The sequence below is a fragment of the Bos javanicus genome, chromosome 5, assembly GCF_032452875.1.
Source record: "Bos javanicus breed banteng chromosome 5, ARS-OSU_banteng_1.0, whole genome shotgun sequence".
Lineage (NCBI taxonomy): Eukaryota > Metazoa > Chordata > Mammalia > Artiodactyla > Bovidae > Bos > Bos javanicus.
The window spans coordinates 45,821,522-45,838,300 of NC_083872.1; the positions used below are offsets into that span (position 1 = coordinate 45,821,522).

At 39.3% G+C, this 16,779-nt stretch overlaps 1 long non-coding RNA gene across 1 annotated transcript in view; it reads right to left on the reverse strand.

Annotated features, from left to right (window-relative positions):
• LOC133248835 (uncharacterized) overlaps positions 1-16,335 on the reverse strand; it is a 39,918-nt gene extending 23,583 nt beyond the window's left edge. The window contains exons 1-2 of the long non-coding RNA XR_009736780.1: positions 16,285-16,335; positions 1,294-1,437 (exon numbers count right to left, since the gene is read on the reverse strand). This is a non-coding gene — a long non-coding RNA (uncharacterized LOC133248835). The remainder of the gene's footprint in view (positions 1-1,293; positions 1,438-16,284) is intronic.
• Positions 16,336-16,779: the final 444 nt, after the last annotated feature.

Consider the following 16,779-nt stretch of genomic DNA (forward strand, 5'->3'; position numbering starts at 1 on the left):
TGCTGGCTGGGAAGCATCACTTCACCTGTGCATGCTGACAGTGGGGACAGGCTTGGCCAGAGCATCATTAGTGGTCAAGGTTTTCTCAGGGGTGGCAGGTCTTTTCTTGTGCCTTACATTCAGGATTGAAGGGCTACATGAAGCTATCACAATTTCACTTCTTAAGTTTTCTTCTTTTCTACCTCCTCCTAACAGCTTTGAAAAAATTTAAATTGCAAATTAAAGATCTGGCTTTGCTTTCCTGGTAACTAGCTATAAAACCTTGTGCAACATATGTGACTGCTCTGACCCTCAATTTTCTCATCTGTTGAATCCCTTGGACTGTAAGGAGATCAAACCAGTCAATCCTAAAGGAAATCAATCCTGAATATTCATTAGAAGAACTGATGTTCTGAAGGTGAAGCTCTGATACTTTGGCTACCTGATGCAAAACGCAGACTCATTGGAAAAGACCCTGATGCTGGGAAAGATAGAAGACAGGAGAAGGGGATGAAAGAGGATGAGATGATTGGAAGGCATCACCGACTCAATGGACATGAGTTTGAGCAAGCTCCAGGAGATGGTGAAGGACAGGGAAGCCTGGTGTGCTGCAGTCCATGGGGTTGCAGAGAGTCAGACACGACTGAAAAGTAACAACATTCTAATGTGCCTTTCAGCACTGATATTCTGAGCCAGAATATATGCTCAGTGCATATAAAAGTTATGTTTATGCCATCTTGTAGTCTATTAAGTGTAAGGAGGTAAAATGGCTTAGGGGAAAGATCTGGGCTGCCTCAGAGCTTGTCATCACTGAGCAGGATAAGAGGAACAGCTGTTCAAACAGCTCCCACTTATTGAGAACCTACTCTATGTTGGTACTATATGTTGGACTTCCCTGGTGGCTCAGACAGTAAAGCGTCTGCCTACAATGCGGAAGACTGGGGTTCAATCCCTGGGTCAGGAAGATCCTCTGGAGAAGGAAATGGCAGCCCACTCCAGTTCTCTTGCCTGGAAAATCCCATGGACGGAGGAGCGTGGTAGGCTACAGTTCATGGGGTCGCAAAGACTCGGACACGACGGAGTGACGTCACTCACTCACTGTATGTTGGGCAATCAGATTTTTACACACAAACTTTTTCATAGAATTTCCAGAGCAACTCCAAGAGGCAGACATTGTTACTACTATTACTAAACCTGTTTTATAGGAAAGGTTAGTAGCTCTTTCAAGATCATAAGGTGTTTGGCATAACTGGAGTCTGGCCACCAAGCACATGTTTTTAACCATTCTGCTACCCCACTGCCCAGTTCACTTACTATTTGACATTGCCAGTCCATTTCTAAAAGCCAGTTCACAGCTTCCATCTTGGAATCAGGAGTTCTGAGATCCCTTTCCTGATTCCATTGTTTACTGAGTCTTCAGGCAAACTGTGGAACTTCTTCGAGCCTCAGATTCCTCAACTGTAAAAGAAGAATACAAGATGTGTCTGCGGTTGCCTGCTTCCCTGTCTGGCTCCCTGCAGTCTCAGCCCCAGTCCGGGCTCTGGGACTGACCCTTCCTCTATGGGAAGGGCTTTAAAGATTTCTTGTTCAATGCTGAAGGGGATTCAATACCAAGCATGGTTCCTGCGGGCCTGGTTAATCAGTTGTGGTAAGTGGGCCTCGACCCTAAACGCAACATGGTAGAGTTGTCAGGATAGGTCCTGGGACCATATTGCTTGTGTTTTAATTTCAGCTCTGCCCTTACTAATGAGCTTGGTCAAATTTCCTCATCTTTTTGTGACTCAATTTTCTATCTGTAAAATGGGGAGGATAATAGTAGTGATTTCAGAGGTTGTGAAGATTTAGTAAATTAAAAAATGTAAAGTACATATAGCAGTACCTGACAATTAGTGTTTGCTATTGTCATTATTATTAGAGCTTATGTGGTTTATAGTTCATACTATCATACACAAATGGCATCAATTATATATTTATATTATTAACATTATTATTTAGTAATTAAATCCCTGCTGGGTTGCCTCAGGTCTTTCCTAGATAACTTACCCAGTCTCTCCAGGGCTGCAGCCCTCATCACAATCATGTGCTGGGGCAAGATTCTGCAACTGGACCCCTTGTCTGAGGTGGGGTGTTGCAATCTGCTGGGGATATCCTTAATGTTGGTTGTTCTCTCACATCTCTGAATATCACTTGCTCTAGTGTTCCCCAAGATGGTGCTCTGGCGGCATGTGTGGTCCCTTGGGACACAGACCACTTGCCAAGACCACTTGTTGCCCCCTCCCCTGTTCCCTGGAGCCCGATCTGCCCTGTGCCACACCTTTCTGCAATGCTGGTGCTGTGGGCATTTCGACTAGGGCCCAAGCCAGTACAATATGTGTGTTCAGAAGTTACCACTTCACCTTGATGCAGCCTCATAAAATGACTGTAAAGCATGGTGTATGTAAAATAGGCATGAGATCAGACTTCTGTACTTCTTTTTGGTAACAGCTTTATTGAGATATAACTCATATACCATGTAATTCACCCTGTTCAGGTATGAAATTCAATTCTTGGATATAGGCACAGAATTGTACATCTATTATCACAATAGATTTTATGATATTTTCATCACCCCTCTCCTCTCCAAAAAAAAAAAAAAAAATCACCTATTCTTCAGTATTTGGGCTTCGTAGATGGCGCTAGTGGTGAATAACTTGCCTGCCAATGCAGGAGATGTAAGAGACTCTGATTGGATTGCTGGGTCAGGAAGATTCCCTGGAGGACAGTATGGCAACTCACTCCAGTGTTCTTGCCTGGAGAATCCCATGGATGAGCCCAGCGGGCTATGGTCCATAGGGTTGCAAAGAGTTGGACATGACTGAAACGACTTGCACGCACACACTCTTCAGTATTTACCCTTTAGTTCCCCAGCTCCAGGTAACCACTAACCAACTTTCTGTCTGTAGAGTTGCCTATTCTGGACCTTTTGTATAAGTGGGATTGTAAAATATGTGACCTTTTGTGACTGACTTCATTTAGCATGTTTTTAAGGTTCATCCTTATTGTAGCATGTGGCACTGTGTCGTTCCTTTTTATTGCCAAATAATATTCATACTTCTCTACTTTTAATTCAGTAGTTAACTTTGACCCTCTCCTCACATTCAGAAGGGCTAGTAAGGAATTCAACTCCTTGTTCCTGGGGTTTCCATTGGAGGCTGTGTCAAGGTTCCAGGCTCTCAAGCAGAGTTGACACACCCTAGGGCCCAGAAAGGCATCAGCCATCTGGCCACATAGGTTACTGGCAAGATGCCACTGCAGCCTTTAAGGGCCTCCCTTCTGCCATCTTTGTGCCATCTTTAGTGCATGGAGGCCATTGTTGTGGTTGGAGAAGCCTGGGCAGTGGTCTGCCTCTTGGTACACTGATTGTCTCTCTGAGGTCCTGCTGGGTTCTTGGGGGTACTGGCAGGAAGTAAGGCAGGAAACAGACAGCCCTAGACTTAGTCTCCCCCACCAAGCCAGAGAAACTCTCATTTTAGACAGGGGATATTCCTCCCTAGATTTAACTATATTCTCCTTAATGCCTCTTAAAATAAAATTTAGATATTGCAACCTCAAACTTTTCCTGAGGCAAGAGAGCAGAGAATCTGTACTCACACGAATCAGGGCCTCAAAGGGGAAAAACAGAAGAGAAAACACAAATTTATCTAAAAAAGTAATCTTGTATCAGAGTACATTTCTCATTGTTCAGATCTCCTCATTAGAAAGGCCCATTAAGCAATAGAGCATTTTATCCCATCATACCTTTTCTTATTTCCCAATCCAGTCATTGCTGGCTCTTTCCTGTGCCACTAGCCCATCTGCCACTGCATACTAACAGCTCTTTGACCCTCACAAGCCACTGGTTACTGTGAGGACAAGATAGGTGGCAACCTTGATTCTGCTGTGTGAATTTTTCCTTTAACAGTATAAAAAAGCTACCTCTTTTTTGCAGTAGAATGAAAATGATCTATGCTATTAGAAATGTAGGATTTCTGCTATATATTTCTATTACACATTTTTCTATTTCTATGACATAGTTCTATTATATATTACTGACAGAAATTTCTATTTTAACTGTCTAAATACCGAGTTGTGGTCTCAGGATTCCTTTATATTCTTAAAAATTGAGGATTCCAAAGAGTTTTTGTTTTTTGGGATTATAGCTATGAATATAAACTATACTAGAAATCAAAACTAAGACATTAAAAAACACATATTATTAATTCATTTGAAAACAATAAACCCATTATAGGTAAATTAACATATTTTTATAAAATATGTATTTATTTTCCAAAACAAAAAATCAGTGAGTAGCACAGCATTATTTTATATTTTTTGCAAATATTTTTAATGTCTGACTTGATAAAAGACACTGGATTTTTATATTGGCATCTGCATTCAATCTGGTAGATGTTTCTATTGAAGTATATGAAGAAAATCTGGTGTTACGGAGGTATGCATTTGGAAAAGGGAGGAATATTTTAGTAGCTTTTTTTGGATAATTATAGATACGATCCCAAATCTCAGCAAGAGGTAGTTTCTTAAATGTTACTTGTCAATAAATATTGCCAGATGTTTTCTTTGAAATAACAGGCTCATTTTGTTCATTTTCAAGAAAATGTCTGCCAAATTCCTAAATCTGAATAAGTTGCTTTTTCAAGTAAAAATGATGTTTCATGAAAAAAATGGTTAGTTCAGCTTGTAACTCAAACGATAATAACAACAAGCATTTATCTTGGCGATACCGGTTCCACCTTAATATGGAGCAGATGTTCCTCTGTGTCTGTCCTAGTTTGTCAGAGTATTACTAAGACCCATCCTGAAGTGTTGTGGTTTAATGAAATTAGTGACTTTTAATGTTTCATCAAGGACATTCTTAAGTAAAACTAGCTTTCTTACCTTTTGATTTGTGAGTTTGTGCTGGTGAAGAAAATGGTGTCTGTTGGGTACAGTTTGGTGCTCCTTCTTCAACATGTATTAAGGGACTGTCAGTTTGAGCCAGTATTACTTTTGCATCATCAATATAAATGTCCACATAGTGTAAAAGGCAAATCATTCTTCAAACATTATTATGAAAGTAGTTTTGATCTCTTGGATTCCCCTGCAGAATTCCCCAGGACTTCACAGATCACACTTTGAGACACAAATGAAATGAAAGCAGTCAAGGGAAAAGCATGTTCTTGCTTTGTGAGTGTTCCTTATTGCCGCCTAGGACCTGGTGTTCTGTATGTGCCCTGACCTGTCCTGGCACCTGCTCCCCTCCTCTTCTGTTCTGGGTTGTCCATGATGTAACATGACAACATCTTTGGGAACTCCAGGCATTGAGCCTTTTAACTTGCTCTGTTTCCAGCCTCTGTAGCGGTGCCGGGAAGGGTGGTGGTGTAAAACTCTTTTATTTTCCCTTTCCTTCCAACACTAAGAATCTACTAATGAAAATACTGGTAAAATCCCCCCAAACTTCAAAATTATTGAAAAAAAAATCTAGAAATAAAAGTGATCAGAAATGTATATCCTACTCCTTGTGGTTTTGAAAGCATTTGTCCCTTACAGAGGCCATATTGATTAACCTTGAACATTTTTCCTACATGCTTTATTTTCACTGGATTGAAATTGAAGAGTTTGGAAAAAAAAAAATCCCTGGCTTTCTATGCTGTCCATAGGAATGGTCTGAAGGACAGCCTTTCCCTCTCGCCACCACATGTAAATGGATCTGGAAGCTTTGAACTTGAGTGTTGGGCCCCTTCCAAACTCCTAATGGCTTGTTTCATATAAAAACATGACGCTTGGCAACTTGTATGAGGGATCTAACCCCATATTATGTTACTACAACTAGGTTCAAGACTATATGTGGTAAGCAAAAATATTTAAACATGATAGAGGATAGTTAATAGGATTAAGTACATTCAGTTATTTCTAACTCATATGCTAGAATAAACTTTTATTTAAATGTAAAATTCTCTTTTGCTATTCAAGTGTTTAAACAAGAAAATTCATATGTTTTGAAACCATAAAATCTGGCAGTTTTCTAAGAGTCCAAGACTGTATGTTGGTTTTTTAAAAAATTCATCCATTTATTAAAAACAGTATTTATCAAGTGCCTACTGTGTGCCAAACATTGTTCTAGCTGTGGGGATGAAGCAGAGAATAAGAGACACAGTTTCTGTACTCATGAAGACTATAATCTAGAAGGAGACAAAAGATGACAACTAAATAAGCAAGATAATTTCAGAAAATGATGAGCATATGAAGGAAATAACACAGGGTGTATGGATAATGAATCACAGGGGAAATAAGGTAGTCAGAGAAGGCCTCCCTAGGGAGGTGACATTTGAGCTGAGACCTGAATGATGAGAAGCCAATCATGGGAAGAGCCAGGTCGAAAAGTATTTGAAGCAGAGGTAACCTCAAGTACAGAGGCCCTAAGGTGGGAATACATTTGATGCTTTTGAGGAGTAAAGTGAAGGTGGTACAACTTGAATATAGTAAGAAGGGCATGGGTACAAGATGAGGTCAGGTCATGCAGAGCCCTGTAAGCCATGGGCAGGCATGTGGATATTATAAGCAAAACAGGAAGCAATTGGAAGGTTTTAAAATAGGGAGTGACGTAACCTATGTGTTTTCAAAAGACCACCCTGGGTGTGGTGTAGAAGATGGATTGTAGGAGGGAGTGCAATGGGCAGCTATGGCAATGGGTTGGCTGTTTGGCAGAAATGGAGAGAAGATGAGTTTGAAGATACAGTTTGGAGGTAGAACCAGAAGGAGGCATCAAGGATACCTAGATTTTATTTTATTTGGCTTGAGTTACTAGATGGATGGTGCCATTAGAAATTGAGATGTGTACGACAGGGAAAGGTCTGAAAGCCTTTCTTTATCATGACTTTCATTTCCACTGATGTAACAGGTGTGCCGCAGCTCCAAGCATAGTGTCAGAACTCTGGATGGGAGAAGGAGGAAGCTGAAAGTAGGAAGAGGGTGGTGTCTATGTCAGGAAAGCAAAAAATTTTGCAGAGATCCTCAGTAGACCCCTACTTTTATCTCATTGATCAAAGTTATGTCAGGTGACCACCTCTAGCTGCAAAGGAGGCTGAGCTCTTTAGCTGGACACATTGTTTCTCTAAATAAAACAAGGTATTTTAATAAGGAGTAAGGGGTGAATGGATATTATGGAAGCAGACAACTAGCAGTGTCACTAGGGATAAATTATGTTTAAGGTCCTTGTTGAATGTTCAAATGGGAAAGTCAAATAAGACTGGAAAGTAAAGTCTGATTTTCAAGGGAGGGCAGAGCTGATAACAGTTTGGAAGTCATTAGCCTGTAGACCATATTGAAAGTTAACAAGGTAGATGAGATCAACTAGGGAGAGAGTAGAGTTGGAAATTTGTTATTTTGTATTTACTAGTGTGACCTGCTCTAATTAATTTTATTCAACAAAATTTAATGCACATTTTCTGTGTGTCAGGGCACAAAGGTGAAGCTTTCATACAGCTTAGGGTTAGAACAGGAAGAAAACGTATCAGTTTTAATAAATGATATATGACAACATACATGAAAAATTCATTTATATTGGTTGGTAACACCAATCTGAATTATGACAGTAGGTCTACTGCAGATCCATATTTTAAGTAAGAATTTAATTTATCTTGAGTGATTTGAGATTCATCTGTCTTATATGTCCATCTGCATATTTTAATTTAGAAATGCATTAAGAAAACTTTGAATTATTTAATATGACCAAATGCTAATCTTAGTAAATTATGCTAAGTAAATATGCTGATGTTAAAATTAATATAATGCATTATGGAATCTGAAATTAATTTTGAAGTTTAGACTAGGATGATCAGGGAATTATTTGTCAGATGACCCTGGTTTAGACTGGAGCTAAACAAGCGTTTGTTGACTTAATTGCCACTTATAATTTCATTTGGAAATGTCATGGGTGTTTCAAACTTATCATGTCCCAAATTGAGTTCTTTATCTTACCTATCTCTCATTCCTTCCTCTATGTCACATTTTTCTATAGTTCTTTTGAAGCGAGTGGTGCTACTCTTCTTTTGGCTTGAGCCAGAACTCTAGGTACAGCCATTTCCCTCACTGCACTCTATCAGTAAAACTTCTGATAGTTTTACCTTTAAATATATCTTGAATCTTTACATGTCCTCCACCTTGGATCATCATCATCTCACTCACACTCTATAGTCATACCCCTTGGAAATCCATCTCTGTAGCTAGAGTGATTTTACTTAGCTACAGTGTCTAATTCACTATTCTGATTAAAACCCAGAAAAAGCTCAGCATTCTGTAAAAATGATGACTTGCGGTAAAATAAATTAAAAATATCAGGTTAACCTGAGATGATGAGGCCCTTTTATTGCAGGGCTTTTCAGAGCCTTCAGTATGCTGATGTATATGTAAGCCTGAATTCATATATGCATTATGAATCCCTCAGCAGAGGTAACATTGAGAATATTTCCAGACACAAGTTTCAGTAAAGCTATTATTTTGAAGAACACCTCGTGAATTACCTCTGTGAACACCAGTGTTTTATATAACTTGGCTTAGGAAACTTTGTTTACAGAAAGAAATCTACTTGTCTTAAAGTGGTGTGTAAGACTTCCCATAACTTGGTTCTCACCTTCCTTATGAAGCTCATTTTTGACCACTCCCCATTTTGAACTTTCTGTCTAATAATAGAAAACCACATCCAGTTCTTGTGCACAATATGCTCCTGTGACTTTGCTCAAGCTCTTCCCTCTGGAATACCTTTCTCCTTCATCTGGCTAACTCTACTAATCCTTCAGCTCTCAGTTCAGAGACATTCCTCGAAGTACCTGTCCTCTGAGATCAGCACAACATAAAAAGAAAACTGTTTATGTGTCTTTTCCCCCAGTTGGGAAATAAAGATTAAGAGATCATGCTGTGATAATGATGGTGGTGGTGATGATAGCAAAATTCTTTTCACTCACTAGATACCAGGCTCTGTATATGAATTATCTTATTTAATATTCACAAAACTCCCATGAAATAGGTATTATTAGTATTCTCATTTTTCAGATAAATAAGTTAGGGCTTAGAAAGACTGAGGAACTTGCCTGAGGCTATATAGTTAGCAAATGATGACCTCAAGTGAGAATTAAGACAGCCAGAGGCTGCCCCTTTTGGCACTGTGTCTACAATACCAGCTTGGCACCTGGCAGTAGATACTTGATAAGTGTTTGTTGATCTAAACTAGTGTGTGTGTGTCCCACACATAAGGATGTTGGACACAATGTAGAAAACAGAAGCATTTGCTGTTAATTTTCATTTCTGGCAAAAGTGGCAGTGGAAAAGGAGGCATGGAACGAACAACAGCTCATGTATCAAATTACCATCAACTTGCTTATTGTCTTATCATCAGATGTACGTTTCAGGAGTGGCCAATGCCTATTTTACATATGTGTTAGTTTTTGCAGGATAAAAAGCAAATTAGTGTTTAATGGGGACTAATAATGTTGTCACCTAATTGAGTAATATCTAATGAATCCTTTCAATCAAAACCAGTGGGTATTTCTAGTTAGAAATGAGTGTGGGAAATATTTTATCTCAAAATATTTTCATATGTGAAAAATATGTATGAGTTTGTGAGAGATGTTGACTATCTAAAGTAATTTTGAGAGTATGAGTCACTTATCCTGAGCCTGGAACTTGACAGTTGCTTTGGAGAGTTACAAGTTTATGATAGTTTCTGCACTTTAGAATTTTGCTATATGCTTGGGAGTATCAGAAGTATCTTATAGTCTGTCTTTAAACTTTTTTCTTAATAAGGAAAAGTTCAAATTATTATTTTGTTGTACTCTATGAGGATCAAGAGTCATCATAATATGATTATAATTTGAATATGAGTAATAAATATATGGAATGGTGATTGCTATAAGCTGATTCTTTGCTTCTTAATTAAATTTTACAGATGATAGAAACATTGAAAACAAAGTAATAGCTTATAAATAATAAAAGGGATTGGTAACTCCCATAATATATAATATATGATTTTGTTTGAGATATGTATTTTGTGTTAGATCAAGTTGGTCACTGTTTAGAATAAAGACCTGCATGACTTTCTATTCCAAATTAAACTATAAATGTAAATGCTTGTAAATGCTTGGGCTTTTTTTTTTTCTGTTTCATATGTGGCCTACCACTTTGGATAAATTATTTAATTTCTTTATGTCAGAATTTTTTCATTATGAAGGGGAAGGTTTCTTATTCTCCATTCCTTTTTTTTTAGGATTAACCACTCACTATTCCCCTAAACTCACTAGGAGTTAATGCCAGGGGATACTGTGGGCATGTTCTCACTGTGGGCATGTTCTTTCTTCATGTTCAGCTCTTGCCCTTTCATACATGTATTTTCATGAATGTCTGCTAGTTTACCCAGAAAAGACCTCGCGACACCACCAGAGTCAGTAAATCTGGTCGTCTCATTCTTCAATCTTAGCTATTGTTGGGGTCATGTGTTAATGCTTATATGTAACCAGAAAATACCTGTGTAGTGCAATTTCTCTATTCTTGTGTGACACCATAGCACAAGTCAATAGACTTAGGGAGCTCTATGCTTTCAAGGAGGAAAGAGAGGGGTTTTAATTTTTTTTTCTTTAGTTAAATGTTATAAAATCTTTAAAGCTAAAATTCAAATAATTGTTGGCTTAACTAAAATCCATCAACTCACAGTAATTTTCCTATTTTTATTCACTAGTGGCAACAGAAGCCTAAAAAAAGAAGCTCCATAAAGTAAGATATAAGATTTGGGTTAGGGTTATCAGGTAATTGTTCCTTTTTGCCCTGCTCCCAAATTATTTTTAGCCCTGGGCCTCTGAACCCAAGGTAATCTGTGAGGCAGCTTTAACATTTTGTCAGAAGTTAGTAGTCTCGCCTCTTCTTTGTCCTCCCTATCTTACTGGCAAATATTTCTGTAATGACCCAGTTCTGCTTCCTGTTAAACTGTACAAATGATTCATTTAATTCAACATTTAGCTTTTGATCCTATTTGGAAATATATAGTTGAAAGTGATTCCATTCATTAGCTGATGCATTTTCCCTCTGCTAACCATTTTCAAGTCATTTCACTGTTAATTTTGGTTAAGGGAAGAGAAACAGCTCTTTGAAACTCCTTCTAGTCATGGGAGGAGTTTTATAGGTCTGATACAGAGGGCAAAAAGCACGGCTTGGCTGATTTTCAGATCTCTCCACCCATGCCTACCTCTGCAATAGAGATTGGAGAAGCTGAATAGTCACTGTTTTTACCTCCCCTGAAGCAAGGGGTGGCCTTCGAACAGAGTTCCAGCCAGTGCAGCGTAAGTGGAATTCTGCTGAGAAGGGTTTTGGGAAGGGTCTTTTATTTCCTGAAAAAGGGAGCTAGAAGCTGATTTTTTTTTTTTTTTTACTTCTTCCACTTTTTTTACTTCTTTATTTTTTGGTCTTAAACATGGTTATGATGTTTGGATCTGTAACAGTCATCTTGTGACTTTGAGACAATGAGGCAATGTACTGAAAATGGTAGAGCAGAATTACAGGAAAAAAACTTGATTTTTATTACATCATGGAGCCCCACCCTATTCAGAACTGCTTCCCTATAGATATTAGATGGGGAAAATAAATCCTTTCATGGTGATTTTAAGACATAGCTACAAATTCCTTGACACTCCTCCTATCAAAGATGTAGCCTAATTCCTCTTCTCTTGAATATAGGGCAGCCTTAATGACTTGCTTCCAATAAATAGAATGCAGTAGGAGTGATAATGAATGACTCCACAAGTCATAAAAGGTGATACAGTTTCTGTTTTGTTATCAATCCCTCTCTCTCTTGTGCAGTTGAGAACCTCAGGTTGACATGTCAGAAGTCAGTCTAGGGACTTCCCTGGTGGTCCTGTGGCTAAGACTCCATATTTCCAATGCAGGGGGCCTAAATTCAACTCCTGGTCAGGGAACTAGATCCTACATGGCACAACTAAAACCTGGTACAACAACAACAAAAAAAGCAGTCTACACTGAAGCTGCCATGCTAGAGAAACCACTTCAGAAGACCACACAGAGATTGAGATACCCAGGGAGCCCCAGCTGTCCCAGCCTGAACTCTCTTTTCATCAAGAACTGACAAATAAAAAATAATAATAAAGTGCTGAAAAATTAAAAAAAAAAAAAAAAAAGAACTGACAAATACACGAGTGAATCAGCCTTCAAAGGATTTTAGCCCTTAGTCTTCAAGCTTCCCTAGCTGATGCCAAGGAGAGCAAACAAGCCCTTCCCCACCAACTTCCACCCAGCCAAAGCTCTCCTCAAATTGCAGATTCATGAGTAAATAGATGTTAAGCCACTAAATTTGGGGCGGGGTCAAACAACTGGAACACTCTATTTTTTATATCATTGTTATTTGGATGTTCTGTTACCTGCAGCCAAAAGCATACACATCTGAAACACTTAATTGTATAGAAGATGAAAAGAAACAGCTAAAATGACCCTTTAAATGACTAGATGTTTCAATTATCCATTCTAGTCCTCTCTTAGCCTGGCCATGGGTATCAAATTAATTATAGTACCGATGTCAACAGCTTTCCATCGAAATAGATGCTAATTTAGTTATATAAAGGTTTTATAGGATTGGGCTTGTAGAAATATAGAAAAGGAAAAATTTCAATTCAGGTTAGCATATTGCTATTTTATGCTCTTCTGGTATTTTGCTAACAACAACAAAAAAATATGAATAGCTGTCTCACTGGCAGATAAAGCTTGTCTGAGTCCCCAACTTCATCAAAATCCCATCAGTGTTTCTTAATGAAACACTCCTAGCATTTGACAGCTTTGTTCTTTCATTGACATTTGCAGCTTTTTAAATAGATGAATATTTAATGTCATGTTTAATAGACCAGATTCTTTGAAGCAAAATCCCATTAGTTAGTGCTCACTTTTTAGAGTGGATGGTCACTAATTACTATTAGAATTTATTTAAAAGTTTTAATATATGATTTTTATCAAACTCATGTATAAATCCAGCATATAGAAACCAGTAGGATTGTTCTAGATTAATATTCATACATGGAAGCTGCAGTATAAATTAAAAAGTCTTTTATCCCAAAATAACATAATGGTACTTCTAATGATGGAAATTCCTAATCAGCTTTGCAATATAGTTTGAGCAATTTTCTTATCCCATTGCACTGAAATTTTAAACCTAAAGGAACAAAATGTAACTCCTGAAAGCTGGTTGCACAAAAGCCAATTTCGCTGTTGTGTGTTTATTTACTCAATGTCCACATCCTTAGTCTGTTGCCAAATTCACAGTGGGGTGGAGCAGCACATGTGTCATTGTGCTGATGCTATGGGGTGGGATGGGTGTGGAAGCTGGGTTGGGGAAGCAGAGGGGTCCTTGCAAAAAGAAGTTACATAAGTGATATCATATGCAGAAGCAGCCTCTGGGGTTTAAAAATAACTGGGCAGGGAGTGTCGGCCTTTCTTGGATCTGACTCCCTGACTTATTATCCTTAAGGGTCAGACCTATATTCCTGGGTGGGCTGAGAATCCGTTTAAGTGCACTCAGTTCCCAGTAGCAACCCTACACAATACCTTAAAGAGCCTGGGAATGTTTTTTTGTCTCATGACAGCAAGGTGCTGCCTGCAAAAACCAAACCAATGTCTCAATGAAAAGCCAAAACAGTTTGGACAGATGTTTCATGCTGTGCCTCAAATGTGGTTGTTTCCAGCATGTTTCCTTCAATGAATGGAAACACAGAAAAACAGAAAAGATGACTGCTTTTGCACGACAGGTCTAAAGCAGATTTTAAAAAGCACTAATTTCCTATCCTAACCTTCTTCTCCCTATCCATCTTTTTTCGGAAACTGAATTATTGATGTATGAGACAATGCCTTGTATTCACACTCTCTGATATTTTTAATTTCGTGACTTGTGAAAAATAAGTTGCTCCTGCATATATACCCTGGTGTCAGAGATTCTGTAGGGGCCGGTGCCATAATTTAATTTGCATCTAGCATCTGAGAAAATAAATATATAGGGGACGGTTGTGAAAGACACTGGGAGCAGTGGAATAGGGGTGAAATTTTTGAAAGTTCAGAAAATAACCTAAATACATATTAGATCTGCCATTTGCCTTTGGTAACTCAGCCCTGAGCATCCTCATCTGTCAATTACTTGAGATCCTCAAGTCATGTGTGTATGCGCGCTCAGTCGCTCAGTCATGTCTGACTCTTTGCAACCTCGTGGACTGTAGTCCACCAGGCTCCTCTGTCCATGGAATTTCCCAGGCTAGAACCCTGGTGTGGGTTGCCATTCCTCCTTCAGGGGATCTTCCCGACCCAAGGATCAAACCCAGGTATCTTGCGTCTCCTGCATTGGAAGGTGGATCCGTTACCACTTCACTACCTGGGAAGCCCCATGTCATAGGAGAGGCAGGTATTTCTGCTCTACGGCATTGTGTGCTCTGAATCTCACTTGGTGGTATCCTCTGCATCAGAACCCTTAGCTTTAGTCCCTGAGCTCCTTCAAGGCCTTCTCCTAGCTAATGCCTTTCCTAGAGTTTCCCAGGTGCCTGAAACTTACCCCCATTTCTCCTGCTTCTTGGTTTAGCACAGAGAGCCCATCAATTCCTCTCTAATGCTCTTACCTCTTCCTGATGTCCTGTATGCCATCAGAAATTAGGAAACAATCTCTCATTCATATAAATGTTCACTTTCAGAAGCATGACCTATTCAAGCCAACTCCTTCCAGAGGCCTGAGTTCTTTCATTCACTGAAGCAGTAGTTCTCAAAGTATTAGTCATCTTAAAATCAGATTCCCACTGAATGAAGCTCTTTCTGGTGGGGTAAGGAGTCTGCATGTGTAACAAGCTCCTTACTTAGGTAGCCAAATTCCATCTCAAGATAAAGGTGCAGAGAGATAATTTCATCTCTATACACATCAAGATTACAATTTCTTCTTAAGGATGAGAATGCCTTTTCACCCTCACAGTTTGGAAACCTCAAGAAAAGTCTGCCAGTTTCAACAACCAGGACACACCCAACCCTTCAACTTGCAGCAGTCTCAAAACAACTGCACTTGTACTCCATGGGGAACCTTGAAGCTGAGAGCTCCACCTGACCTTTCATCCTGGGCCTTGGCCAGCCTTCCCATGCACCTTTGAGGAGCTCCCTCCTCACAGCGGCTATGTTCTGTACTCTGGTCTTCTCACTGCTCTGTGCCTCTTCTCCCTAACCACCGCTGTCTTACCGCACCACACACTCAGCCCAATTACCCCTTTCTCTGGACTTCTACTCAGCGGTAAATCCCCTTCCAGCAGTTCCTGCAGCCTCTGGCCTCAACTGAACTCTGGTTCTCCCTAATGATGCTCTTTCCTCTCTGGTCTTCCTGAATGCTGGCTGCCCTCTTTCCTACTCCCATTATGAGCTGGTGGCAGTGAATGCGGGATAGAGCTGGGAAGGGATTGGCAAACTTCATCTGTAAAGGACCAGATAGCAAATATTTTTGTGGCCCATACAGTCTGTTATAACTACTCAAGTTTACTAGCCATATTAGCGCCAAAGCAATCACGGGCAGTAAGTAATAGGAAAAAAAATGTTTCAATTAAGCTTTATTTATGGACATTGAAATGTGAATTTCATGTAATTTTCATGTCATAAAGTAGTATTATCATTTTGAAAAAAATTTCAACCATTTAAAGATGTAAAAGCCATTCTTAGCTCATGGGCTGTGCAGAAACAGGGGAGGGGCTGGGTTTGGCCTATGGATTGTTGTTTGTTGACTCCTGATCTAAACCAGTGCTTCTCAAACTTTAACACACATACATCTCAGTAGAAAGTCCGACTGTTTGCAACCCCATGGACTATACAGTCCATGGAATTCTCTAGGCCAGAATACTGGAGTGAGTAGCCTTTCCCTTCTCCAGGGGATCTTCCCAACCCAGCAATCGAACTGGGGTCTCCTGCATTGCAGGCAGATTCTTTACCAACTGAGTGATCAGGGAAGCCCTGATACACCTCACTAGGGGGTCATGTTAAATACAGACTCTGATTCAGTAGATTGGGGGTGGAACCTGAGATATGCATTTCTAACAAGTGACCAGGTGAGCACACCACCCTTTGAGTAGCAAGGTACTACAATCATGTGTAGAAACTTGTTCTTTATAAAGACATTAAATACAGTTTAAAGATATAGGAAAATGCTCATACTGTAATTCGTATTGGAAGGGCTGTGTGGAAAGTGTGGTAGCTGAGAAAGCAGGCTTTCAAACCAAACAGACTCCCACTTACCAGCTATGTGAATCTGGACACACTTCTTAATCTTTCTCAGTTTCCATTTCTGTAAAACAAGGTAATGATAATCTCTACTTCAGATGGTTGCTTTGAATTTTAACATGCGCTAGCAAGTTCTTGATAAATATTAGCCATTATTATTTTTAACTTTAAAAAGCAAGACATGATTTAGATAACAAAATAATAACTTTAATCTTAGTGCTTTGGAGGATTTCCTTGCTTTCTGTTTTTGGAAAACATTTGCAAGGGTCATGCCCATTCTTTCATTCAAGAAATGTTTGCTGTGGGGCTCCTTCTCCTGCCAGGCATTGTGCTTACGGGATCTGCTAAAGATGAGTGAAATGTAAGCTTACATAAGTGGGGGAGATGGAAACAGAAAGCAATTTCAGCCTAAAATAAGTGCTGTAGAGAATGGATACAGAGGGCTTGGTGAAGGGAGAGGAAAGAATGTTTTCCCTGCTATAAGGAGAGGTCAGAGGGATTCCACACAGG